This window comes from Moschus berezovskii, chromosome 7 (assembly GCF_049115385.1).
Source record: "Moschus berezovskii isolate FMDL1 chromosome 7, NW_MosBer_1.0, whole genome shotgun sequence".
NCBI lineage: Eukaryota > Metazoa > Chordata > Mammalia > Artiodactyla > Moschidae > Moschus > Moschus berezovskii.
The window spans coordinates 3,618,231-3,646,026 of NC_142466.1; the positions used below are offsets into that span (position 1 = coordinate 3,618,231).

A 27,796-nucleotide genomic window follows, 5' to 3' on the forward strand; every position below is an offset into this window, starting at 1 on the left:
TCTTAGTTTTTTGCATTGAACATAAAGTTTGCTCTGGCTTTGTATACTACTCTCATACTGAACAAATTTCCTTTAATTCCTACTTTTTTAAGTGTTTGTATCATGAGATAGCATTGGACTTTGATTATAGCTTCTTCAGTAACTGAAATGATCGTGTGTTTCTACTTCACAGCTTATAGTGGTTCAATGCATTGCTTGGTTTTAATATGTGGAACAACCTGGCATTTCTGGTGTAGAAATGGTACTTATGGCACCATCCATTCAATGTTCTGTTGGTTTCATGTTGCTCTAATTGTGTGGAGAATTCTTGCATTCATATTTATATGGCATACTGGTATCGTTTTCATTTTTATGATGTACTTGTGTGAGTTGATTAGATTTGGCTTGGTGTTGGTGGTTTGGAGGGTTAATATTAGGGCTGGGACTTATGTGCAGGCTAGGTTATAGGTTATGGTTTATGGTTGCCGTTATGTGATGCCTCATGTTGCACACCAGACCACCCACCTCTGCCATCCCCATCCTGCCAGCTTTTGCCTGGCCCTCCAGAGACTACTCACTCCCCAGAGGGCAGGGGTGGTCCCCAATTGGCCTCTCTCCTGCCGCAGCCTATTCATCAACCCTCCTTGAGTCAGGACACTGCTTCCTCCATGAGGCTCCTGGATTCTGGCCTTGGAGGCCCCACCTCCCCCCCACGTCCCCATGAGTTGCGTCGACCACCAGGATTTGTCATCTCTAGAGGCCCCAGGAAGATAGACTCCCTGGGACTTCAGAATGGGGCTTTGTGTGCAGATGGGCCACCGCAGAGCTGTCCAGGTTGACATGAGGTCAGTGACTTGTGTGGGGTGGGGGTGGGTGGGTGGGCGCAGTTCTCATGGGGGAGAAGGCAAGGTGAGGGCAGAGACAGAGATGGATAGATGAGACCTGGAACTGACTGACCACAGAACCAACAGGAGGAGCCGGCCCCCAACACCTGGATCTCGGGCTCCAGGCCTAAGAGTTAGTGTTCCCTGTTACATCTCCCACATGCCCCACACACCCATCTGATGACAAGGCCACAGGACTCCCAAACCTGGCCTGGGTGGGGCAGGGTACTGTGCTTGGGAAACCCAGGGCCATCACTAGCTGCCTTCCCCCTGAATGTCAACCCCCTTCCTGGAGGAGAGACTCGTGATCCAGGACCCCTGGCCCAGTCTTCCTTGTGGTATGGCTACCAATGCCTCCCCCATCCACTGGGCACCTCAGGCCTGAGAAAGATGCCATAGTGATGTAGTGACCACGGCAAGTGCCTGCAGTCCACCCCCATCCCACCTCCTGACCTGAGTGTGGCCATCTGAGAAGTGACCCACGAGCTCCCCAACCCAGGCGCCCCATTTCACAGGGTAGGTCCTTGTGCCTCATTCTTGGAGGAGGGTGTCGAGAGAGCAGTGGTGACTGAAGCCTTTGAATCTATGGGCCAGAGAGGCCCTCCATGAGAGCCCAGGCACAGCTGCACCAGGAAGAATCCATCCCTCCCCTCCTGTACCCCACATAGTGAGGATAAAGCCCCAGGGACCCCCAGGAAGAGACATGACCCACAGTGGACTAGATCACCCACAGGCTGGGGACTGAGTATCCGCTTCATTCCCTCAGAGAGAGTGCTGTCTTCACCAGGGCCACCAGACTGGCCTGTGTCCCCAGAAACATCCAGCCTCAGGGAACCATCCAGACAGCAATCCCCTTCCAGGGGCCCCGTGTTTGTAGACCTTGCCTTCAGGAAAGGGGGCTGGCTTGAGAGAGGGTGGACATGCTCCTGTTCCAGGCACTCACTGACTGTCCCCCTGCCCCCCCATCCCTCTCCTTCTCCCCGTGGCCTCACCCCCTCATTTGGAAACCCTCCTCTCTAGGCTCCAAGCACCCACACTTTCCACCTGAACCCCCTCTCTCCAGTTCAGTTTGACCTTTTCTGTGCCAGGTAAAGAAGAGAGTGGACACCTCACATCAGTGTTTTCAGCAGTGTGAATGGGCTTCCCTGGTCTTCCTGGCTGGGGTCTAGCTGGACACTGGGTGGTTTCCAGGGATGTGGGGCTCGACACTGCGCAACAGGGACTACCTCCGACACTTGCGCCTCCACACCCCTCATCCAGCCTTGGGGATGAGCCAGGACCCTCCCTCGACTTCCCTTCCTGCCCACAGTTGGTCAATGTCCTCATTCATGTGCTAACAGGTGAGGGTTGCCTCCAAATGCTCCTAAATCCTTCACCCCAACACCCTCCTCGCGGTCAGCCCTGTGTCCTGTTGGGATGCTCCACCCTTACCAGGTCCTTACTGAATATCAAGGGCAGGCGTCAGGCCTTCTGCATGCACTGCTGTGCACCCTGCTGTATACACCGGCATGACCCTGCCCCAGAACTTGGGAAATTCAGCCCCACGGGAGATGTGGGTTGACATGACTGACCACAGGGTCAGTCAGTCAGTCAGTTCAGTTGCTCAGTTGTGTCCAATTCTTTGCAACCCCATGGACTGCAGCACACCAGGCCTCCTTGTCCATCACAAATATCCAGAGTTTACTCAAACTCATGTCCATTGAGTCGATGATGCCTTCCAACCACCTCATCCTCTGAGGTCCCCTTCTCCTCCTGCCTTCAGCCTTTGTCAGCATCAGGGTCTTTTAAATGAAAAAGTTCTTCTCATTAGGTGGCCAAAGTATTGGAGCTTCAGCTTCAACATCAGTCCTTCCAATGAATATTCAGGACTTATTTCCTTTAGGATGGACTGGTTAGATCTCCTTGCAGTCCAAGGGACTCTCAAGAGTCTTCTCCAACACCAGAGTTCAAACCATGAATTCTCTGGTGCTCAGATTTCTTTCTTTCTTTTTTTTTTTTTTTACATTTGATATATGTTTGTTCAACCTTCTCATTTTATTTTTTTAATTTATTTATTTTAATTGGAGGCTAATTACTTTACAGTATTGTATTGGTTTTGCCATACATTGACATGGATCCGCCCCAGGTGTACATGTGTTCCCCATCTTAAACCTCCCTCCCACCTCCCTCCCCATATCATCCCTCTGGGTCATCCCATTGCACCAGGCCCAAGCATCTTGTATCATGCATCGAACCTGGACTGGTGACTCGTTTCACATATGATAATATATATGTTTCAATGCCATTCTCCCAAATCATCCCACCCTCACCCTATCACATAGAGTCTAAACAACTGTTCTGTACATCTCTGTCTCTTTTGCTGTCTTGTATATAGGGTTATCGTTACCATCTTTCTAAATTCCATATATATGTGTTAGTATACTGTATTGGTATTTTTCTTACTCGCTTACTTCACTTTGTATAATAGGCTCCAGTTTCATTCACCTCATTAGAACTGATTCAAATGTATTCTTTTTAATTGCTGAGTAATACTCCATTGTGTATATGTACCACAGCTTTCTTATCCATTCATCTGCAGATGGACATCTAGGTTGCTTCCATGTCCTGGCTAGTATAAACAGTGCTGCAGTGAACATTGGAGTACATGTGTCTCTTTCAATTCTGGTTTCCTCAGTGTGTATGCCCAGGAGTGCATTTGCTGGGTCGTATGGCAGTTCTATTTACAGTTTTTTAAAGAATCTCCACACTGTTCTCCATAGTGGTTGTACTAGTTTGCATTCCCACCAAAAGTGTAAGAGGGTTCCCTTTTCTCCACACCCTTTCCAGCACTTATTGCATGTAGATTTTTGGATAGCAGCCATTCTGACTGGTGTGAAATGGTACCTCTTGGTGGTTTTGATTTGCATTTCTCTGATTATGACTGATGTTGAGCATCTTTTCATGTGTTTGTTAGCCATCTGTATGTCTTCTTTGGAGAAATGTCTGTTGAGTTCTTTGGCCCATTTTTTTATTGGGTCATTTACTTTTCTGGAATTGAGCTGCAGGAGTTGCTTGTATGTTTTTGAGATTAATTCTTTGTCAGTTGCTTCATTTGCTATTGTTTTCTCCCATTCTGAAGGCTGTCTTTTCACCTTGCTTATAGTTTCCTTTGCTGTGCAGAAGCTTTTAATTTTAATTAGGTCCCATTAGTTTATTTTTTCTTTTATTTCCAATATTCTGGGAGGTGGGTCCTGGAGAATCCTGCTGTGATTTATTTCGGAGAGTGTTTTGCCTATGTTCTCCTCTAGGAGTTTTATAGTTTCTGGTCTTACGTTTAGATCTTTAAACCATTTTGAGTTTATTTTTGTGTTTGGTATTAGGGAGTGTTCTAGTTTCATTCTTTTACAAGTGGTTGACTGGTTTTTCCAGCACCACTTGTTAAAGAGATTATAGTCCAACTCTCACATCCATACATGACTAATGGAAAAACCACAGCTTTGACTAGATGGACTTCTGTTGTCAAAGTAATGTCTTTGCTTTTTAATATGCAGTCTAGTTTGGTCATAACTTTTCTTCCAAGGGGCAAGCGTCTTTTAATTTCATGGCTGCATTCACCATCTACAGTGATTTTGAGAACCAAGAAAATAAAGTCTCTCACTGCTTCCACTGTTTTCCCATCTATTTTCCATGATGTGATGATACCAGATACCATGATCTTAGTTTTCTGAATACTGAGCTTTAAGCCAACTTTTTCATGAACTTTTTCATTACGAGGCTCTTAGTTCCTCTTCGGTTTCTGCCATAAGGGTGGATGTCTGCTATTGGCTCACAGGCAAGGGCAGCCAAGTTCTCACTCCTGGGACCCTTTCTTACCCAGCCTGCAGTGACATGGCTTTGTTCCCACCCTGTTGTCCCTCTGTTGGCCTCACTCTGTGAGCAGAACAAGGCAGTGTAGTCAGTGGTGACAGGTTAAGACACATGGGCACTGGATGACCCATTTACACTCACGCTGACTACTCAGAATGAGCAATGCACCAGGGCCTGTGTGCTGTGGGGTCACCTACACACCGAGAGGCCAGACCTCTGTTCATGGCTCCAGAGGTCACCTTGAGTCTTACAGGAGTGTCCTTTTCCTTGGACCTCGCTCCAGGCTGGTCTGTGGTGATGGCATGGTGCATGGTAGCTTTTCCTGTGTTCCCCACTGGGGCTGGATGCCGAGATCAGGCACGTGGTGGCCCCATGTTTCTGTGACAGAGCCCAGTAAACCCTGCACCCTGGGTCTCAGGTGGTCTTCCGGGCTGCCACAGCCAAGGAGACTGGACCCTGCTCCTCACCTCTGTCCTCGCTGATTTTACTCTTCATCCTTCACCATAACTATCCCCAAGTATAATAGCTTCAGGGACTTCTGGGAGCTTCTGAGAAAAGCGCTTGGAGGGTGGGGAGGTCTTGGGGCCCATCAACCAGAGGTGCAAGAGACCTCGGGTGGATGTTAGCTGAGTCTGTACGACCTCCCAGGAATGAAGCATTCTAGCCACAGTGCATCACTAAGAGGCCGACTCCCTCAGTTCCCAGGCCTGGTCCCTGCTCATGAGAAATTCCCTCGGGTAGGTCCTGTTGCCGAGGTGCTAATTGATTAAGTTTTAGGAATAACATAAACGCCTTCTTGTCTAGTTGTGTAAAGCTCCAAATGGGACGTCTTAACTGGAGACTGGTTACACACTCAAAAACCAAGCCTCCAGGGCCCCATGTGCTCTGGACACAGGGCTGGCTCACTCTCCAGGAGGCTGCGTCTGTTCACAGAAGCCACCAAGCTGCTCCCGAGACACCCCAGTCCTGTCACAGCTCTTGAGAGAACAGACCCCTGCTGTTTGTCTGCTTCCGCTCCTGCTGGGCTGACTTCTGCTTGGTCTTCTCCACTCTGCTGGTAGGCTCTTTAACTCTGTTTTTTTCTTTACATGCAGGTGGATCCATGACTTGTCTTCTGTAGACTTCTTAGTGAGCACTGACCTGGATACGACAGAAGCAGGTTGATCTGCAGGCCTGGAGTCCAGGCTTGCCACTGCCCTGTCTTCTTCATGCCCAAGTTCTCACCCCTACCAGCAAGTTTCTTCAGGGCCAATGGGATGGGGGGTCTCCATGGCAGGCACAGGGGTCCACGACTGGATGAGGGTTTCCACAGCAGGACTGGAGGGTCTGTGGGGGGGGGTGAGGGGGGCAGGCTGGAGGCCACAGGGCAGGCAGGAAGGCTCCCAGCATTCAGGCGGGTCCACACATCTTGGCCATAGGCCCACACACCACACACCATGATATCCGAGAAGGTGCAGTGGTGCAAGGACCAGTCCAACCTGTGCAGGTACCTGACCACTGAGTGGTCAGTGTAGAGTATGCACAGGGACCCCTGGCCATGCTCCCACATACAGTGTGGTCACTAGAATGACCAGGATGTCAGCCAGCAGGACCCCCCCACCCAACCCTACTAAGTTACAGTTACAAATGAAAGATGCCGCCATGCAGGAAGACAGGACATCACCAACCTGAGTGCTGTCCTGAGGAAGGCAGGCTGGCATCTGGGAACTGGGTGCTAGAGTGGGGTAAATGGCGGGGGGGGACTCCAAAACACTGTGCCCATGTCATGAGCCCAGGATCTGTGAATGAAACCTTATTTGAAAGTAGGTCTTTGCAAGTATAATTGGTTACGAATCTGGGGATTAGGTCATCCTGGATCAGGGTGGCCCTAAATTGATGACAGCATCCTTCTGAGAGACACAGATGCAAAGGAGACACAAGGTGAAGACAGAGGCAGAGATTGGAGAGATTTGGTCATGAGCCCAGGGACACCTGGAGCCCCAGAAGTGGGAAGATGAAGGAAGGACACTTCCCTGGTGCTTCTGGAGGAAGTGTGGCATTGGTCTCCAAGACTGAGAGAGGATAGGCTTCTGTTGTTTGCAGCCTCTGTGTGTGGTCATTTGCCACTGCTGCCCCAGGAAGCTTATGCAGCTGGTGGGAAGCTCTCTGCCCTGATGTAAAGCCTCCCTCCCATTGGGGCAGCCCTCTGCACCTATGCTGTTTGCACCAACCATGAGGTTCACGCTGAGTCCTGGCTCCCCTTAGGGGCACTGGCATTTTGGAGGGTGAGGGAAGACACGAACATGTGACGAGACCCAAGTCAAGTGCCAAGTCTCTAGTGAGCTTCCCTGGGGGGACGGGGGTGGGGGTGAATGTCAGGGTTCTGCCCTTCGTCACTAGGGGAAGAGACACCCTGGACACCCTTGAGTGAGGAGGGCATGTAGGGTCATGAGTGACCAACTCAGAGCCCCTCCCACCCATGCCTCCCCACTGCACCCTGTGACCTGTCTCAGCTGTGAGCAAACAAGCCTATGCTGAGCCCTGGAGCCTCCCATCAGGTGCCGAGGTGTGGTGGCCTTGCAGACCCCACACCTTCCTTCATTTCTGGTAGGTGGGCCACCCCTTCTCATTGCCACACCAGGAGTGATTCTGAAGCTGATCAGTGAGCTCAGTTCAGTCCCTCAGTTGTGTCTGACTCTGCGACCCCATGGACTGCAGCACACCAGGCTTTCCTGTCCATCACCAGCTCCCAAAGCTTGCTCAATTTCATGTCGATTGAGTAGGTGAAGTCATCCAACCATCTCATCCTCTGACATCCCTTTCTCCTCCTGCCTTTAATCTTTCCCATCATCAGGGTCTTTCCCGATGAGTCAGTTCTTCACATCAGGTGGCCAAAGTATTGGAACTTAAGCTTCAGCATCATTCCTTCCAATGACTAGTCAGGACCGATTTCCTTAGGATTGACTGGATTGATCTCCTTGCAGTCCAAGAGACTGTCAAGAGTCTTCTCCAACACCACAGTTCAAAAGCACGAATTCTTCTACATTCAACTTTCTTTATAGTCAAACTTTCACATCCATACATGACTACTGGACAAACCAGAGCTGTAACTAGGTGTTCCTTTGGTGGCAAAGTAATGTCTCTGCTTTTTAATATGCTGTCTAGATTGGTCATAATTTTTCTTCCAAGGAACAAGCATCTTTTAATTTCATGGCTGCAGTCACCATCTGCAGTGATTTTTGGAGCCCCGAAAAATAATATGTCACTGTTTCCACTGTTTCCCCATCTATTTGCCACGAAGTGATGGGACTGGATGCCACGATCTTAGTTTTCTGAATGTTGAGTTTTAAGCAAACTTTTTTCACTCTCCTCTTTCACTTTGATCAAGAGGCTCTTTAGTTCTTTTTCACTTTCTGCCATAAGGGTGGTGTCATCTGTGTATCTGAGGTTATTGGTATTTCTCCTGGCAAACTTGATTCCAGCTTGTGTTTCATCCAGACTGGCATTTCACATGATGTACTCTGCATATAAGTTAAATAAGCAGGGTGACATACTCCTTTCCTGACTTGGAACGTCTATTGTTCCCAGACTATTACCCAGAAAAGATGTCCTTTTCACCATAGGGGACTGGAATGCAAAAGTAGGAAGTCAAGAGATACCTGGAGTAACAGGCAAATTTACCCTTGGAGTACAAAATGAAGCAGGGCAAAGGCTAATAGAGTTTTGCCAAGAGAACGTACTGGTCATAGCAAACACCCTCTTCCAACAACACAAGAGAAGACTCTACACATGGACATCACCAGATGGTCAATACCGAAATCAGATTGATTATATACTTTGCAGCCAAAGATGGAGAAACTCTATAAAGTCAGCAAAAACCAGAATTGGGAACTGACTGTGGCTCAGATACTAAACTCCTTATTGCAAAATTCAGACTTAAATTGAAGAAAGTAGGGAAAATCACTAGACCATTCAGGTATGACCTAAATCAAATAGATTCAAGGGATTAGATGTGATAGACAGAGTGCCTGAATAACTATGGATGGAGGTTTGTGACATTGTATAGGAGGCAGTGATCTGTGAGTGGTTCTGGGGTTTTTCAGGCAGAGCCCCTGTTGCTGTCGCCCCGCTTCCCCACAAAAGCATCCAGAGCAGGTCTGCCCTGTTGCCTGAATCCCCTGCCCCCTCCCAGTATCCTCAGGAAAGGTCAGGAGTTCTGTAGCAGTGTCTGCAGGCAGTCTGCACCTGGACCCACGTTCACACCTTCCCTGTAAACAGTGAGAACCTTCCCTGGCCACAGGCCCCCTGCTCACCACCTCCCTATTTGGCCATAGGCTCAGTGCAGGTGTCCAACAAACTGCCCATCTCAGTCTCCTCATTGTGTTGTCCGAGCTGCTCCAGACCCTTGGTCAAAACCCATTACCCTACCCTGAATAGGGGTTGATGCCAAAATTCTTGTCTCTCTGTGAACCCATGCCAAACAGAAATGGAGACAGGTTTTAGAAGAATAAAAGTGGTTTTTAATCTTTGCCATGCGAAGGGGAAAACAGAGCCTGCTAGTACCTCAAGAACTGTATCCTCTGCCCTGGGAGTCAGAGGGGCTCTTATAGTTGGAGTTCCCTGTCCAGGGCATGTTATAAAGATCAAAGTAGTGAAGGTCTTATAGTCTTCTTCTTGCATTATTTCAAAACAGTCACAGTGGGTGTCAGCCAGACTGGTAATTGGGTCTAGCTGTCTGGTAATTGGGTCCATTTGTCTCTGAGTTGTTGAAATGCTACAGGGGAGTGTGGGGCGGGGAAGGGGAGGTTGGTATGTACACCAGGGGCAGGATGTAATTCATGCAGAGTTAGAGGTGATAGATGCAAGAGGTAATTTACCTAGTGTCAGGGAGTGACAGGTTAGCTTTGTGAAGGACAGATCTGATTACAGACACTACATATTAGTAACAATTAAAACTAGGATTGGTTAAGTCTTTCAGGTCAGTTTGTTTCTTCTCTAGCCTGTTCACTTTATTCTCCTTGTTATCCAGAGAGGAAAAAGCCTCGTTTCTATTTTTGTTGCAACAGTGTCCTTGCACACAACCCTCCAACCCCCACCTTTAGCAGGAATTAACATGAGTCTCAAAGTGACAAAGATAAGAAAGGAAGCTACAAACAAACAAAAAACAGATGGAACCAGCTGAGACCAAGATGGCAATGGATCTGACGTCCAAAAGACCCACTCTCATTGTATGTTGATTTAGCTGTATTATCACACGTACTTGTGCCCTGACTGGACATGATGGCCCCAAAAAATGATGAAAAGGAGGTGACACCCCCTCCCTCGGAAAAGTCCTACCCCTTCCCCAGTGGACAAATGTACATGCCTCCCCAGCGTTAGCCTCACTCCTCCTCCCTTTATTTTTACTCTTTAAAACTGAACCAGTCTGTCTAGATAGGTGATAAGTTGATCTGTGAACTTAGTTCCCACTTCTCCATTCTTCGGCCTCTGAACAAAGCTTGTGCTGTGTCTGTTTTGGTTTTGTTATTTGCCTGCTTGAACCAGAATGGAGAACAGAAACCTTCCCCATTGAGGCAGAGTGCCCCAGCCAGGCTAGGGCCCAAACAGTGCTCATGGGACTTAATTTGGTAATGATATGAGGGGACAATTGTCTCTTCCCTGTGTGGTGGGTACAGTGCACCTACAGCCACAGCACCAGCTCTGTGGACAGCACGGCCCCTCCCCCTCGTGGTCTGGACCCTGTGCTCTCATCCCCCGCTTCCCTGACACCACCTGAAGGTTACGACTCAGTGATACTGACTAGTGGGTGTCCAGCAGGGAAGGACACAGAAGCAGCACTTGGAGTCAGATCAGACATGCATTTTCACGGGCTGTGGACGTACTGCATATTAGCACTTTGCTTTGTCTCTAGAAAACAAATGGAGCCACTAGAAGCTGATGTGTGCTGTGGACTTGAAACCCACGTGTAGGGCATGAGCTCCACTGGACCTTGGCTCGGAAGCTTCTGCACAGGTGATGATCACACAAGTGGTTCCTCACCAAGTCCTCTGGGACTCCTTTGTGGGCACAGCTGGACCCATACTCTACAGGCTCCCCCACCCAGAGCCTGAAGGGCCATTGCTGACAGGGCCTGGGGCCGAGATTGGCCACTCCACCAACGCTGCTCTGTTCCTCCTCCCCAGGGACCAGGAGAGGGAATGCCAGTGGAGTACAAGGCCCAGCACAGGCCAAGCTTGATTCACCCCCTCCTGGGGACCCCCAGCCCCACCCTGCTTCCTCAGGCCCACCTCCTGCCCCTCTGCTTGCCTGCATCTCACCAGCCCACATTCCATGTGTGGATGACCCTGTACACAAGCTTCCCTGTGTGCTCTTCCCACCCACACCTGTTTCTCTGTATTGACAGCCTGCACCTTGCATATTATGAGCAGGAAGAGAGTCAAGGGGAAAACTGGCCTGGTCCATGTGCCTCCCAGGGGCCCAGACACTAGACTCAGGGACTGCTGGACCTTGAGGTCCATATGCTTCCACTGCCTGCTAGAGCCTGCTCCCTCTGAGAATCAGGAAACAGGAAGACCCACCAAACCGAGCCCATCCCTGGGCTCTGCTGCACATTGGCTTGTATTTGCTCTCTGGATCTTGAAGACAGACCGTGGGAAACAAGCTGCAAGTCCCATACTGACAGTGTCCTGTGGAATTTCCATGAGACCCCTTTCTACCAGGACCTGAGCAAATTACTAGTCAGTCCATGCCACCATCACCCCACAACCAGCCCAAGAGGCTGAGGTTCCAAGAAGCAAAGTAACCCACCCAGAAGTACAGATGTGAGGCCACAGAGTGGGGTCTGTGCCCACTGCCCACCCAGGGTCACTGCCCATTCACAGCAGGTCCCACATCTGTCCCTTTCACCCCCTCCCAGGGCCAGCTCACAGAGCCTCCTCTTAGCAGGATTCACTCACCTTCTTTTATCAGGACTTATCTCACAGTCCTGTGTAGGGAAAGAGCAAATTAGCCAAGATGGCAGTGGTCAGGCTCTCTCAACTTATGATCTCTCACACTCAACCCGCATTTTGTAAATATATGGTTATGTAGCAGCTGAGATCACCTACAGCACCGCACATGTTTGTCATGCTTGGCCATGGGCCACTTTTGTTCTGTAAACCTGTATAAGCTCCATCTGAAAATCCCTCGCAGCCACATTATGGCTGTGTTACTACTGTGTCAACCACAAGAGAAGTGCACAGTGTCTGCTGCTGCACCATTAGGAAAGAATAAAGAAGTCTGGATTTTCTACAGTTCCTAGAGTTTTCTTCCAGCTTCCTCGCTCACACCTTGCCTACCATGGGTTCAATGAACAGTGTAAACAGCAAGAGAGTTCTCTTTCTGGGATCATCTGGAAGGCTCATGACTCTGAAGCAGGGTCAGTCTCATGTCACCAAGGCCACTTTCCCAAATCACATTCACTATCTGCTTGTCCACTCCCAGCTCAGACCAGAAAGGCCCCCTTGGCCCCAAGCCCCATGACTCTGTCTGGGTGCCCACCCCCATTCTGCCTGGTCCTTCCCTCTCACATCCCCTGGAAGGTTGCCAGTGTTGTAGCCACGTGTTCCGGGAAACAAACTCACTCAGAAGGACAATGCAGATATTGAATGCAGTTTATTACACTGGCGGGCTCAAGGCAAAGTTTCCTCTTAGCCAAAGACCCCAACCAACATTTGTGAAAATCTTTTATACCCCATGTGTACGTGTCTGAACCCATCATTCCAAATTCCTTGAGACTTACATAAACCAAGAAAAATACAATCCCAATAACCCCATCATTCACGTACTATGTGCTTATGTGCTTAAACAGTTAGCCAATAATCAATAAGCCCGAGGTTACACTCCAACAGATACAGAAAAAATTATGGCCTGTCTGGAGGAAGGGGTGATCAGTGTATGTTTTCTCTTAGGTGATGAGTAACCTAGATACGATCTTTAAGGTTCCCCTGTCTGGAGGGGGTCTTATCTCTGTTATCGGTTTTATAGGCACTAAACAAAAAATTCAGAGTCCATAGGAAAGGTGGCCGAGCATGATCAGCATGAACAGGCCTAAGATGGAGTCCAGGCCCTATGAATTCCTTCTTCACCAGGAGCTCCTGCTGCCTGGGCCAGGCCGTCTGCTTTTTCCCAGGCCTCCGTGGTGCCAAGTAGAAGAAACAAGAGGTACCCTTGGGACCTCCCTCACACAGCGCAGTGGCCAGCACCTGCCTACTGACCTCTTCACTCTGGATGGGCCCAGGCGGGGGTTCAGGAGCCCCCAGCATGTCCTGGTTCCCATCTCATCCCAGCACTGCCCACAGGGGAGTCACAAAGCTTCTCTGTGCCAGCTTCACAGAGATAACACTTATTCACACATCCCTCCCAGGAGCATGGGGTTCTCATGGGCAGGTATCCCACAGTCCATGGGTCTCACATGAGCAGGTCTCTCCCAGGGCATGGGGCCCATCTGGGCTGGCACCTCACAGGACTTAGCACCTAGCAACTGTGCCCAGAGCCCTCATTGCAGAGCACCCTCTAGTCCACTTCTTAAAGCTGATCCTGAGTGCCTTAGAGCAGGACCTAACTAACAAGCAGCAGCTCCTGGATAGGTTTGTGACCCTGGGTTTCACTCTGTGTGGTCTCCTTCCAGCAGGTCTTTTAAAGGCTTCCACAGCACCTGGGCACCGGGCCTCAGTCTCCACCCACCCCCTCCTGTCCCCTGACCCATGTATTCCTCTCAAGCCGAAAGGCTCTTGAAATTATCGCCCACTCATGGGCCAGATAAAATTATTAGAAAACAAGCCAGAGCTGCAGCCACATGTCCATTCTGACCCTCATGACCCACACCTGTTCCTTGGACCCGGATGGCACAGCAAGTTTTCTGAAACCACAAGCCTCTGATGGACAACAAGTGACTGACCTAGGTAGCCTGATCCAGCCAGCCAGCCCTTGCCAGGTGTGACTGATTTGAAGTCTTCATAAATACCCCCTCGAGGCAGTGAGGGTGACTGCAGCTTTACCTGATGCCATCTTCTCTACTTTCAGAGGCTGCAGTGACAGGGAGTGAGGGGCCATGGTGCTGTGAGTGGTTTGGTCTGCCTGGGGCTCTGCTGGACCTTCTGCAGGATTGCCAGGCTGCCACTTGCTAAGGAAGAGGATGTGTTACCCATACCTGCTTTTGGAAGTTTTCCCAGGCAGAGGTGAGGACGCAAGATAAAAGGCAGCCAGAGGAGGACAGGAGGGGTAACTCAGGTAGGGAAATGGAAAACTTCCAGTAGAGCCCGCTGGATCAGGACCTGAAAGGTTGTTACTGAACCACGAAAGATGTCAGGTTTCTTGGCCTCTGGAGGAGAATTCAATCTAGGAGCCAGTGACAAGGCTTGATCGCTCAGAGTTTTGTGTAATAAAGTTTTATTAAAGTATAAAAGAGATAGGGAAAGCTTCTGACATAGACATCAGAAGGGGGGAGAAAGAGTACCGTGCTGCTAGTCTTTAGCCGATGTTATATAGCTACTGCTGCTGCTGCTGCTAAGTCACTTTAGTCGTGTCCAACTCTGTGTGATCCCATAGATGGCAGCCCACCAGGCTCCCCCGTCCCTGGGATTCTCCAGGCAAGAACACTGGAGTGCGTTGCCATTTTCTTCTCCATATATAGCTACTGCTGCTAAGTCACTTCAGTCATGTCTGACTCTGTGTGACCCCATAGACGGAAGCCCACCAGGCTCCCCCTTCCCTGGGATTCTCCAGGCAAGAACACTGGAGTGGGTTGCCATTTCCTTCTCCAATGTGTGAAAGTGAAAAGTGAAAGTGAAGTCGCTCAGTCGTGTCCGACCCTTAGCGACCCCACGGACTGCAGCCTACCAGGCTCCTCCATCCATGGGATTTTCTAGGCAAGAGTACTGGAGTGGCTTGCCATTACTAGCAGTCTGCTAATTAAAGAAAGGAAATGTCTCAAAACTCAGAGAATGGCACCAGGCACCTCACCCATAACATGCACTTTGAGATGACGTTGGCACCAGGTGAATCGTCCCGGGCCATAAAACAATTGACATGAATCCTGAAGAAAGGCAGATTTCCATACAAATATATAGTTTTATTAACATAGATTAGGAGAACAATCTATGAAGATAATATACTTGTTTGTCAAGTAGGTTCTGAGACTTTAGGCAGAACTGACTTGAAGACAGAGTCTAGGGTAAATACATAGCACATTAACACAGCTTAAGACAAACATTTCCATAAGAAAAATGCATCGGTTAGTTCAAGGTTTGAGAAAAGTTAAGTTCAGGTGAAACCAGGTGTCATGGCCACACAGAATTTTAAGAGAAACCACTTTTTAAGTTTGTATAGAGAAGGGGAAAAAATATAACACTAGTTTCCTCCTGCCACATAAGAGAGAGATAAAAATTTCTGACACTTGCAGCCTATTTCCTCTATTTGGAGACCCCTGGCCTTTTCAGACCATCCCGCCTGGCCTGTGGGAGCCAACTCGGCAAGCGTGCTGTCACTGGGTTGACTCCAAGCCCATTCCTCCAGCCTGTGAGGTCTTTGCACAAATTCAGGTGTTTTCCTGGGAAGGGTGGAGGAGGTTCAGGAGCATTTGGCCTGCGGGTCAGGCAGCGTTTACTTAGAGTTGCCTCCACATGGTCCCCCAGATTTCCACTGAGGACACTCCTTGGGCAGGGGGTGGGGAGACGGTGGGAGGGCTGCTGGCTGCACTTAAGTCCCCACCTCTGACTATCTTCAGAATTGTTCATCCTGGTAGTAAGTATCCTAACTGAATTTTCACCTGTGTTACTAGTGTGTTCTTAATTTTTTTTTTAATCTTTATTTTATTTTATATTTTTTTTAAATGAGGCTTTTAATTAATGTTTGACAGAGCTGATTCAAGTTGAACAGACTAAATTTCTTTAAACAAACTTACTTATACTCCAGAGTCCTTTAAAAACTTAATAGCATTTATACATTGAAGGTATTTGATATTCTTGTAACTAGCACTTCAAATGCAACAAGCATTTGAAGCAACAAGCATTTGACCCAACAAGTAAAACTTTCTACAGTTCATAACTTTTATAAATAAAATAAATTAAATGTACAGTGAATAAGTTCTCTGAAATATTTCAATATTTCTGGAGGTTTAGTAACATCGTAAAATACACTTCAACTAAAATTCACAAATCTAAAAACCTGTTAGGCATTTTTAGGCATTTTAAGTTGGAAATGAAGACCAATGTTACATCGTAATAAATATGCCAATTACAAATAGTACTTCAAATAGCAAATACTACAGTTTGTCTCAAACTTTAAAAAACTATTCATGAACTCAACACTGAACTATTGATGGCTATGAGAATTGTTTCCTAGCCTTTTTGAAAATTTCAACCCATTTATGTTTAAGGTAATTATTGATAAGTACGATCTGTGTTCTTAATTAGTGGTGTAAACAGTGACATTAAATGTCCTCAGTCAGGACAGAGGTACTTACTGCACCATGTGTACAGCTGTAAGAACCTGGGGAGGCATGTGCAGCTGGGATCCTAGGGACAGGCTTCAGATTTGACCCCTCAACTTTCTGATGTCCAGCTACTGAATTAGCATTTCTGAGGATCCAGTGCTGACTCTAAGGTTCTGTAATCCAGGCTCCATCTGCCTTTACTGAGACCCACACTTCTAGGATCCTACAGATCAGGGTCTGTGTGACTGCTCTGTAGCTTCTTGAACAAATAATCACAAGCTGTGTTGGTTAAAACAAGAGGAGTTCATCCTCCCCGAGTCCTGGAGACCAGACACCTGACATCAAGGTGGTGCAAGGCTGAGGTCCCTCCAGAGGTTCCAGAATAGGGTCCTCCCTGCCTTTTCCAGGTTCGGGGGCTCCAGGGGCCCCTTGGCTTGTGGCTCCCTCCGTCCCATCTCAGCCTCCACCTTTAAGAGGCTTCTCCTCCGTGTCCTCTTTCATCTCTTATAAGCACTCTCTCAGTGAGATTCAAGGTCACCCGAACTCTAGATGACTTTACCTTGAGTTCCTAACTGCATCTACAAAGGCCCTTTTCCCAGATATGGCCCTGTTCCTTTGTTCTGGGGGGACACATCTTTTGAGGCCACCATTCACCCCATCTCTGTGTATAAAATAACCCTCATTTTAGGAGATCACCACAGGCCCATATAGACTGGCATAGACAGTGGCCATGTGAGTGGGGTCTGGAGAGAATGAGATTCATTAAGTAAGGGGAATCACATAGAGGAGAGAGTCACACTCTTGTTTCGGCTTCAGAAAGACCACTTTGGAGTGGGATGTGAGATGCACCGTGGGGGCAGGGAGCTTCATCAGGGCCTGATGGAGGGGTTAGGCTTGGGCTGGGGCTGTGGGTATCCAGGGTAATTAGTGTAGGGAATGGCCATTGGCTCTGGAGGAGAAGCTCACAGTCACTGGGCATAAGGAAGTGGGAGCCTGGGAGGCCTCCGAGCTATTGAAATAAACTTGGGTCCACATTCCCGAATGGAGTAAAGCCAGTCTCTGACACCAGTCACGATGAAGGAAAGAACAGCATTAACTGTGAAAGCACCAGTACATGGAGGACAGGTGGTTTGTGCTCTAAACCCTGAACTCTGAAGGGTCTCAGCAAAGCAATCGTACAGGACACATGAGGGAGAGGGTCACAGGGCATGTGATTATCTGGTGCACAGCTCTCTGCTTGATGAGGTAACAGGTGGCTAAACTCACGAATTTCCAGGCACTAGGAGCTCTGGGGTCTTTGTGTTCATTCTCATCGAGTAGTTAACTTCTTCCATTGGGTGGGGGTTTGCTGCTGCTGCTGCTGCTAAGTCACTTCAGTCGTGTCCGACTCTGTGTGACCCCATAGACGGAAGCCCGCCAGGCTCCCCTGTCCCTGGGGTTCTCCAGGCAAGAACACTGGAGTGGGTTGCCATTTCCTTCTCCAATGTGTGAAAGTGAAAAGTGAAAGTGAAGTCGCTCAGAAGTGTCCAACCCATAGCGACCCCACGGACTGCAGCCTACCAGGCTCCTCCATCCATGGGATTTTCCAGGCAAGAGTACTGGAGTGGCTTGTCATTGCCTTCTCCGGACTTCAGAGAGGAGCTACAGCAGAGGACATGGGGTGGGGTCTGTCCTGGGAAGACCCCATAGGCTTCTGCTGGTTACACCATTTGTTTGTGTTCAGCAGCCAGGGAAGGTGGGACTGCTTCCTGGGAGTGAGGAGCAACAGGATCGCAATCCTCTAAAGTGCCTATTAGCTCCCAAGTGAGATGGGGAGGCAGTGGATGGATCGATGCATCTGGCCTGGGGGAGGGATCCAGGCTGGAAATGTCACTGGAATCATCACTGGGAGGAAGAGGAAAGTCCAGGTGGCGGTCGGGACTGGTTGGTCACAGCACCTACATGCAGGTGACTGTAGTCCTGACAGGAGCAACTTGGAGCCAGAAGGCGTGGTTGTCCAGAGCTCAGCTTCATTATTTAGTTCTTTGCTTATCTGTAACTTCCCACTCCTAAAGCAAGGAGCCTGGTTCCCACCATCTACCATTTATCAGTTCATTTCTTCTCTTCAGATTACATGTACAGTGGTTTCAGAATTGTACCTCACCCTGGAAAGAACTCCATAAAATAGTCTGCTTATGTACAGTCTATTTCATCTATTTCCAAAGTTAACTTGGGTCATCATATTTTGCCCCATCTCCTAGAGTGAGCTTTTTTTCCCCATGCATTTCTAATATGGTTAGATTCTGTCAAATTGTGTATTCCATCTTGCGACACTCCTACAGTCTAAATAACTAAACTTGATTAGATGATGTTTGATCCCTTGGGCTATACAAATTGATGAGTGTAGATAGATGCATAGTAACAGTATCACATCCTGAAGTATCACAGAATATTTCACCCCCCTTCAGCAGATGATCTGCTTATCATCCATGTAGCTTTGCTTTCCCTAGAATGTCTTAAATGGGGTCATATTGTGTGCTGCCTTTTCAGACTGGATTCTTTCACTTAGCAATATGCATGTGAAATCTAACCATATATTTCAAGGGTTGATGGTTTACTTCTTTCTACTGTTGACTAATATTCCATTGCATGTGTATGAGAGGAAAGACAATTTTCACTCTGCCTTTCTAGGTTTTTGGCCCCCCCCGACCCTCTTTAATAAAAGATTGCCAGGAGAAAAACAGAAACTTAGTAACATGTATGACCCCTCTATTCTTCCCTGGTGGCTTAGTGGTAAAGAATCCGCCTGCCATGCAGGAGACATAAGTTCAATCCCTGAGTGAGGAAGATCCTCTGGAGAAGGAAATGGCAACCTACTCCAGTATTCTTGCCACAGACAGAGGAGCCTGGCAGGCTGCAATACATGGGGATGCAAACGAATCTGACATGACTTGGGGACTAAAACAACAGCAGATACCTCCTGTATACAGGGGAGATACAGAGGAAAAGTGAGTCACTCCCTGAATTGTCAAAAGCCATCACCTTAAATACCATTCTCAGCTAAAAATAGAAGAAAGACCTCAGGGAAGTGGGAAAGCCAGCTATGGCAAGTTATCATGCAAAACACAATAAAGAAGTACACGATTGTTTGCAGATTTAAGTCAGGACTTCTCCACAGATAAGTTAGTTGAGTTTTAATTATCCTTCTGGTGTAAAGAAGGGGACAACACTTAAATATGGAGATTTCTTTGCCTAAATGTCCTTCACAAAAGGGAAATGGCTACTTAGTTTTCTGAGATTTTTTTTGATGCTGACTTAAATAATCCTACACCAGAAAGGCATATTTTGGGGTGACATATTCTACTTACCCTGACATGGGTCTACCCCAACTTGCTTATGCATTCATCTATTGAAGGATATCCTGATTTCTTCAAGTTTTTAGTATTTTGAGTAGTGCTGCTGTGCATTTGTCTCTTTGTTTGTATTTGGGCATGGCTTTTCAAAGAAGTTTTCTAAATAATGGAAGCACGATTGTTGGATCCAATGTGAGGATTGTTTAACTTTGGAGAAAACTGCCCAGCTGTGTTACAACAAAGTTACTATACCTGCATCCCACTAGCAGTAAACAAGCATCTCACAGTCAGCAGTGATTCCAACCACCGTGGATGGTGAGCTGGTAAGTCCTGAGGGAACTCAGGAAGGAAAGAATACCTGCCATATAACAGCTATTAAACTGCAGCCACTCCCTAAGGTGAGCCCTGAGGAAACTCAGGATGTGAAAACAAGATATTGGCCCCAAATTGAGGTGCATATCAAAAGAATGGATTAAATGAGTCCAGACTCTTGCATTTTCCCACGTGTAGAAAAGCACTAAATTCCTTAACTTGGGATATCTGATTGTCCTTAATTAACAGCAATCTTTTGATGTTCAGTCTACCTGCCCTTTTTTTCAAGTCTTCTATATAACCTGGCTCTTCCTCTTACCTCCTCAGAGCAGTCTCTCAGGGTTACTCGAAATGATGCCTTCCAGGCCTGAAGTCTTAAAAACTCCAACCAAATAAAATATAACACTAAACTTTTAGGTTGTGAATACTTAAAAGTCCAAAAATACATCCAGTACTTGACCAATTTCAGGGTCATCTTTCACTGACTGCTTTTTTTCTGTATCAGTCAATGTTACTATAACTAACTATATTATAATGGGTGTTATAAACAACAAAAATGCTTTTCTCACAGTTGGAAGCTCTATATCTAAGACCAGGGAGCCAGGCATCATTGTGTTCTGGTGAGATGTCTCATGCTGGCTTGCAAATATATTTTTTTACTGTGTTCTCAAATGGTCTTTCTTTGTGTCCTTGTATGGCCGCTAAAATAATTGTTGAAAATTCAATCATTTTGAAGTATACAGTGTGGCAAATCGGAAAATCAGACCATTCCCAGGGCTTTTATATTTGCTGCTTTAGTTTGTATGTTTATTTTTTACTAACAGTCTAAAGTCTGTATGATTATTTGTGTGGTCACTGAAGTCTGTGCTTAGTTAATTTAGTGGTCTGCTATCCCTTATGATTATACAGTGGAAGTGAGGAATAGATTTAAGGGACTAGATCTGATAGATAGAGTGCCTGATGAACTCTGGACAGAGGTTCGTGACATTGTAAAGGAGACAGGGACCAAGACCATCCCCATGGAAAAGAAATGCAAAAAAGCAAAATGGTTGTCTGAGGAGGGCTTACAAATAGCTGTGCAAAGAAGAGAAGAGAAAAGAAAAGGAGAAAAGGAAAGATATAAGCATCTGAATGCAGAGTTCCAAAGAGTAGCAGGAGAGATAAGAAAGCCTTCCTCAGGGATCAATGCAAAGAAATAGAAGAAAACAACAGAATAGGAAAAACAAGAGATCTCTTCAAGAACATGAGAGATTCCAAGGGAACATTTCATGCAAAGATGGGCTCGATAAAGGACAGAAATGGTAGGGACCTAACAGAAGAAGAAGATATTAAGAAGAGGTGGCAAGAATACACGGAAGAACTGTACAAAAAAGATCTTCACTACCAAGATAGTCATGATAACGTGATCACTGACCTAGAGCCAGACATCTTGGAATGTGAAGTCAAGTGGGCCCTAGAAAGCATCACTACGAACAAAGCTAGTGGTGGTGATGCAATTCTAGTTGAGCTATTTCAAATCTTGAAAGATGATGCTGTGAAAGTGCTCCACTCAATATGCCAGCAAATTTGGAAAACTCAGCAGTGGCCACAGGACTGGAAAAGGTCAGCCTTCATTCCTATCACAAAGAAAGGGAATGCCAAAGAATGCTCAAACTACCGCACAATTGTACTCATCTCACACGCTAGTAAAGTCATGCTCAAAATTCTCCAAGCCAGGCTTCAGCAATATGTGAACTGTGAACTCCCAGATGTTAAAGCAGGTTTTAGAAAAGGCAGAGGCACCAGAGATCAAATTGCCAACATCCTCTGGATCATGGAGAAAGCAAGAGAGTTCCAGAAAAACATCTATTTCTGCTTCATTGACTATGCCAAAGCCTTTGACTGTGTGGATCACAATAAACTGTGGAACATTCTGAAAGAGATGGGAATCCCAGACCACCTGACCTGCCTCTTGAGAAACCTGTATGCAGGTCAGGAAGCAACAGTTAGAACCGTACATGGAAGAACAGACTGGTTCCAAATAGGAAAAGGAATGCGTTAAGGCTGTATATTGTCACCTTGCTTATTTAACTTCTATGCAGAGTACCTCATGAGGAATGCTGGGCTGGAAGAAGCAGAAGCTGGAATCAAGATTGCTGGGAAAAATATCAATAATCTCAGATATGCAGATGACACTCCCCTTATGGCAGAAAGTGAAGAGGAACTCAAAAGCTTCTTGATGAAAGTGAAAGAGGAGAGTGAAAAGGTTGGCTTGAAGCTCAACATTCGGAAAAAATAGATCATGGCATCTGGTCCCATCATTTCATGAGAAATATATGGAAAAACAGTGGAAACAGTGTCAGGCTTTATTTTTTTGGGCTCCAAAATCACTGCAGATGCTGATTGCAACCATGAAATTAAAAGACGCTTACTTCTTGGAAGGAAAGTTATGACCAACCTTGATAATATATTAAAAAGCAGAGACATTACTTTGCCAACAAAGGTCTGTTTAGTCAAGGCTATGGTTTTTCCCGTGGTCATTTATGGATGTGAGAGTTGGACTGTGAAGAAAGCTGATCGCCGAAGAATTTATGCTATTGAACTGTGGTGTTAGAGAAGACTCTTGAGAGTCCCTTGTACCGCAAGGAGATCCAACCAGTCCATTCTAAGGGAGATCGATCCTGGGTGTTCATTGGAAGGACTGATGCTGAAGCTGAAACTCCAATACTTTGGCCACCTCATGTGACGAGTTGACTCACTGGAAATGACTCTGATGCTGGGAAAGGTTGTGGGTTGGAGGAGAAGGGGACGACCGAGAATGAGATGGCTGGATGGCATCATCACCGACTCTGTGGACATGGGTTTGAGTGAACTCCGGGAGTTGGTGATGGACAAGGAGGCCTGGCGTGCTGTGATTCATGGGGTCGCGGAGAGTCGGACACGACTGAGCAACTGAACTGATCAGACAGAGATTTCCTCAAGTGAGTAGAAACAATAACTATCCTAGCCTTTGCTAGCATCTTGTTGGGCGTGTTGTAACATGTTTTTGGGACTTTGGCAGCCAATTTTCAACTATAACTTATCTTTAAATTTCTAATTGCATTAATTTTCAATGTAAGCTACAGATGAAAATTTAGCTCCTTCTCAAGGTATTTATAGGCATTCACATAAACCTACACATGCATATAGTCTTCTAGACTCCCAGGAATATTTTGGACCATTTCAATTACACTTTGTATTTCCTCAACTTTTTCTTTTAAATTTCGTGGTCAGCTACCTGTTTGATCCAACAATTGGCACTTCCTCAAGCAGTTATTGAATGTTTTCAATGATCACAGTGATTGGAAGAGAGAGAATTGTTTCCACAGATGAGGTCAAATAAAGACAAATTCTTTGGAGGATTGTGAGAGGAGTTAGGGAAGTGCTGCTGCTGCTACTGCTGCTGCTAAGACGCTTCGGTCGTGTCCGACTCTGTGCGACCCCATAGATGGCAGCCCACCATGCTCTTCCATCCCTGGGATTCTCCAGGCAAGAACATTGGAGTGGGTTGCCATTTCCTTCTCCAATGCATGAAAGTGAAAAGTTAAAGTGAAGTCACTCAGTCATGTCTGACTCTTAGTGATCCCATGGACTGCAGTCTACCAGGCTCCTCCGTCCATGGGAGTTTCCAGGCAAGAGTACTGGGGTGGGTCTCCAGTGCCTTCTCCAAGGGAAATACTAGGTATATCAAATAATGACATCTCTCTGAGAATGGGATTTGAGGGAAAGCTCCAATTCATTATCTCCCACCTCCTCCAGCTCTGCAGTAGCCATGAAAACCAAAAGCTAGCTTCTAGAAGAGGGAGAGACAGTGAATTAGGGCACAGTATTGAAAGTCTTAGTGGCTCAGTCATGTCCAGCTCTTTGTGACCCCATGGGCTGTTGCCTACCAGGCCCCTCTGTGTCCATGGAATTCTCCAGGCAAGAATATTGGATTGGGTTGCCATTCCCTTCTCCAGGGGATCTTTCTGACCCAGGGATCAAACCTGGGTCTCCTGTATTTTAGACAGACTCTTAACCATCCGAGCTCCCTGGGAAGCCATTAAAATGTCACAAATCTTGTTCTTCCTGTAGTGACACTTTATTTGGAATAAGTATTCTTGTGTTGATTAAATCATCTGGTTACTATCCATAATTCTGACAAAAGTTGTTTTGACAATATTTGTCAATGTTTTTATTTTTATGGAAGAGCAGTATTTAGATATACTGACTCCATTATTCAAAAGCACTCTCTCGTGTGTGTGTGTGTATGTGTATGTGAAAGAGAAAGAGTTTGAAGGTGAAAGAGCATTTTTGGAGAAATGAAACTATAATTTACCTTTAAGTTAAAATATTTTAAGTATCAATTTGGTCCACCCTTACTTTTTCCTTAACTGCAACATTCACTGTTGTATCATCTAATCCTCAAGCCAGGGTGAACTAAATCTATTAACATAAATTGCCATATTCAAAATTTTACTTTTTTCTTACCGCTTGGCTCTTCCTTTTGAAACAGGCGTGAAGGGGTCAGGGCACAAACTTTAAAAGAATGACATAGCCTGAGGACATGACATAAACTAACTAGAACCAAAAATTCCAAGATGGTGGACAAGTTGGTTTCCACTAGACCTTGAGCCTCAGTATATGCTCATCATAACGTGTTGGAGAAGACTCTTGAGAGTCTCTTATACTGCAAGGAGATCCAACCAGTCCATTCTAGAGGAGATCAATCCTGGATGTTCATTGGAGGGACTGATGCTAAAGCTGAAACTCCAATACTTTGGCCACCTCATGCGACGAGTTGACTCACTGGAAAAGACTCTGATGCTGGGAAAGGTTGGGGGCGGGAGGAGAAGGGGACGATGGAGAATGAGATGGCTGGATGGCATCACCGACTCTGTGGACATGAGTTTAAGTGAACTCCGGGAGTTGGTGATGGACAGGGAGGCCTGGCGTGCTGTGATTCATGGGGTCGCGGAGAGTCGGACACGACTGAGCGACTGAACTGAACTGAACTGAACACATCAACAAGCCAAATGACATGCCCACAAGCACCATGACATTTCTGAGGTCAACCAACAAAGTTCAAAAGGTGGACAGTGGCCCAATTCCTGGAAATCCCCACCCCTTCCCTGAAATAGTTGGAATAAATCTCATGATCATTAGCCTATGAAATTACCGAACCCAACCCATACAAACTAACCACACTGAAGGACTGCCTAGTGACTCAGTGATAAACAATCTGACTGCCAATGTAGGAGACATGGGTTCAATCCCTGATCCAGGAAGATCCCACATGCTGTGGAGCAAGTAAGCTCATGCACCACAACAGTTGAGTCTGTGCTGTAAAGCCCAGGAGTCACAACTACTGAGCCCATGTGCCCCAACTACTGAAGCCTATTTGCCCTAGAGCCCGTGCTCCACAACAAGAGAAACCACCACAATGAGAAGCCTGTGCACTGCAACCAAAGAATAGCTCCCCACTCGCCACAACTAGAGAGAAGCCCGCTTAGTAACAAAGACCCAACACAGCCCAAAAAAAATTTTTTAAAGGCACACTGTATTTCAAAGCTGCTGTTCTTCTGAGATGACCCATGCTCCATCTGTGGAGTGTGTTTCTCTCTAAATAAATTCACTTCTTACCTGTCACTTTGTCTCACACAGAATTCTTTCTACAATGAGACATCAAGAACCTGAGCTTCATTAAGTGTTTAAACCAAGTGTGTGATCTCAGTTGGCGATTGTGGTTTTAGGCCAGGTTCAAGTCCCAGCATATGGGTTCAAGTCCATATCTGAGTTACACAGTTTCATTTTCATACTTACGTATTAAGCAAGTGAAGATATTAATAGTGGAAATATATTTCAAATAGAAATTATATTCTGCATAGTTAAATAATTAACTTAACAAGGAGAAGCAGCAAAAAATTCTTAATGTACTTTTAGTATACTCCTATCCAGTTTCTAATTGTGAAATGTATTTGCATTTAAATAATTTTATACATCAGGAAATTTTAATTCCTATATTTGGATTTATTTGCAAAACCTTTGAAATGATGATGACTATTATATAAAAATTGACTAACTACTTTTTGTTTGTTCCTTTTGGAAATATATACAGAACACTTGATTCTATTTTAACTTCTCTGAAATAAACAGATGATGAAAATAAATGACAGTTCAGGAGAAGACTTCATCTTAGTTGTCTTCTCACGATATCCACAGAGTTTATCCTATCTCTGTTTGTAACTAAATTCTATGCCATGACACTCATAGGCAATGCACTCATCATCTTGGTCTCCCTCCTGAACATCCATCTCCACACGCCAATGTACTTCTTCCTCCAGAAACTCTCCTTTCTAGACATTTGTTTCAGTACTTGCATTGTTCCTCAGATGCTGGTAAATATGTGAGGAGGTAGTAAGAAAATCAGCTATATAAGGTGCATGGTTCAGTATTTCATGGCCTTGGCTCTTGGTTCCATGGAGTGTGTGCTTCTTGCTGTCATGGCCATGGACCAATATGTTGCTGTCTGTTGGCTTCTCCTCTTTGCTACAATCATGCACCAACAAATCTGCCACTTTCTTGGAGCCATGTCTTGGTTTTCAGGGCTTATTTCAGTCTATATCTATGTCTATTTCAGTCTTCACTGGCCATTGTTTTGTCTTTCTGTGGCCACCACTGTGTGGACCAGTTCTTTCGTGAGGTTCTGGTCATTATCAAGATATCCTGTGTAGACACTGGTCCAACTGAGTTGAAGATGTTAGTTGCTCGCCTGATCACCCTTGACAATCTGGTATGCATCATTCTTACCTCCTATGCCTGCATAGTCATAGCTGTGGTGAGGATGCACTCTGTTGAAGGACGACAAAAGGCCTTTGGGACTTGTGCATCTCACTTAATGGTGGTCTTGCTGTTCTATGGAACCATAATGTTCATGTATTTTCAGCCTAAAAGTAACTACTCTCAGAATCAGGGGAAGGTCCTTGCCCTTTTTGATACTATTGTTGCCTCCACTCTGAACCCACTAATCTATACACAGGAAAAAAGATATAAAGAGGGTAATTAGAAGAGTGATCTGGAGTGATTCCATTCAAGATACTGTAATTCCTATAGTTAGTTTCATACAAATTACTCAGACAATGGATAGTTTTCTTTTCACATTTCAACCCATACTGATTCACAGACAAATAAAGAACTACATACAAGCTTGGAGAAGACAATGACAACCTACTCCAGGACACTTGCCTGGAAATTCCCATGGACCAGACGAACCTGGTAGGCTGCAGTCCACGGGGTCGGACACGACTGTGTGACTTCACTTTCACTTTTCACTTTCATGCATTGGAGAAGGAAATGGCAACCCACTCCAGTATTTTTGCTTGTAGAATCCCAGGGACGGGGGAGCCTGGTGGGCTGCCGTCTATGGGGTCGCACAGAGTTGGACACGACTGAAGCGACTTATCAGCAGCAGCAAATACAAGCTAAATAACACATGATTGTCATCAACATGATGATTGTAGTTGTATAAATTACATAATACAGACATTCCTTCACATTTATGCTGTCCTCAAGATCTGAATTTTTTTTATATCTGTTCATTTCCCATGAGATTGTCAGAGGTGAAATTTTCTAGAAAGTACTAGACATTATGAGGAATATAAAATATGGCAGACACAGAAGCTGCTCTGAAGTAGATTACATACAAAAGTAGATAATGTGAACTTAAATCTTCATTTAAAGAGGATTGAAATTCATACCTTAAATAAAAGGAAAAACTGGGTGAGATAACTCAGGAACAGTATACCTTACCTCAGCTAGATCAAACAAAAATGATAGCAGTTTGAAAAAATTAACTCATCTTTGAATTAGGACTTGGACATGGCAATGGGATAGAAACTCAGTGTTTCTGGACCAAGATAAGCAGATAAATCCTTTAATGCATAAGAGAAAAATAGTAAGCTCTGCATAGTTGAAGACTTCTGGCCTTACCCTGG

At 46.1% G+C, this 27,796-nt stretch overlaps 2 pseudogenes; one reads left to right on the top strand and one right to left on the bottom strand.

Annotated features, from left to right (window-relative positions):
* Window positions 1–5,611: 5,611 nt before the first annotated feature.
* On the bottom strand, window positions 5,612–5,813 carry LOC148777228 (small vasohibin-binding protein pseudogene; annotated as a pseudogene).
* Window positions 5,814–25,961: 20,148 nt separating this feature from the next.
* Window positions 25,962–26,868, top strand: LOC148777229 (olfactory receptor 2J3-like; annotated as a pseudogene).
* The last annotated feature ends 928 nt before the right edge of the window (window positions 26,869–27,796 follow it).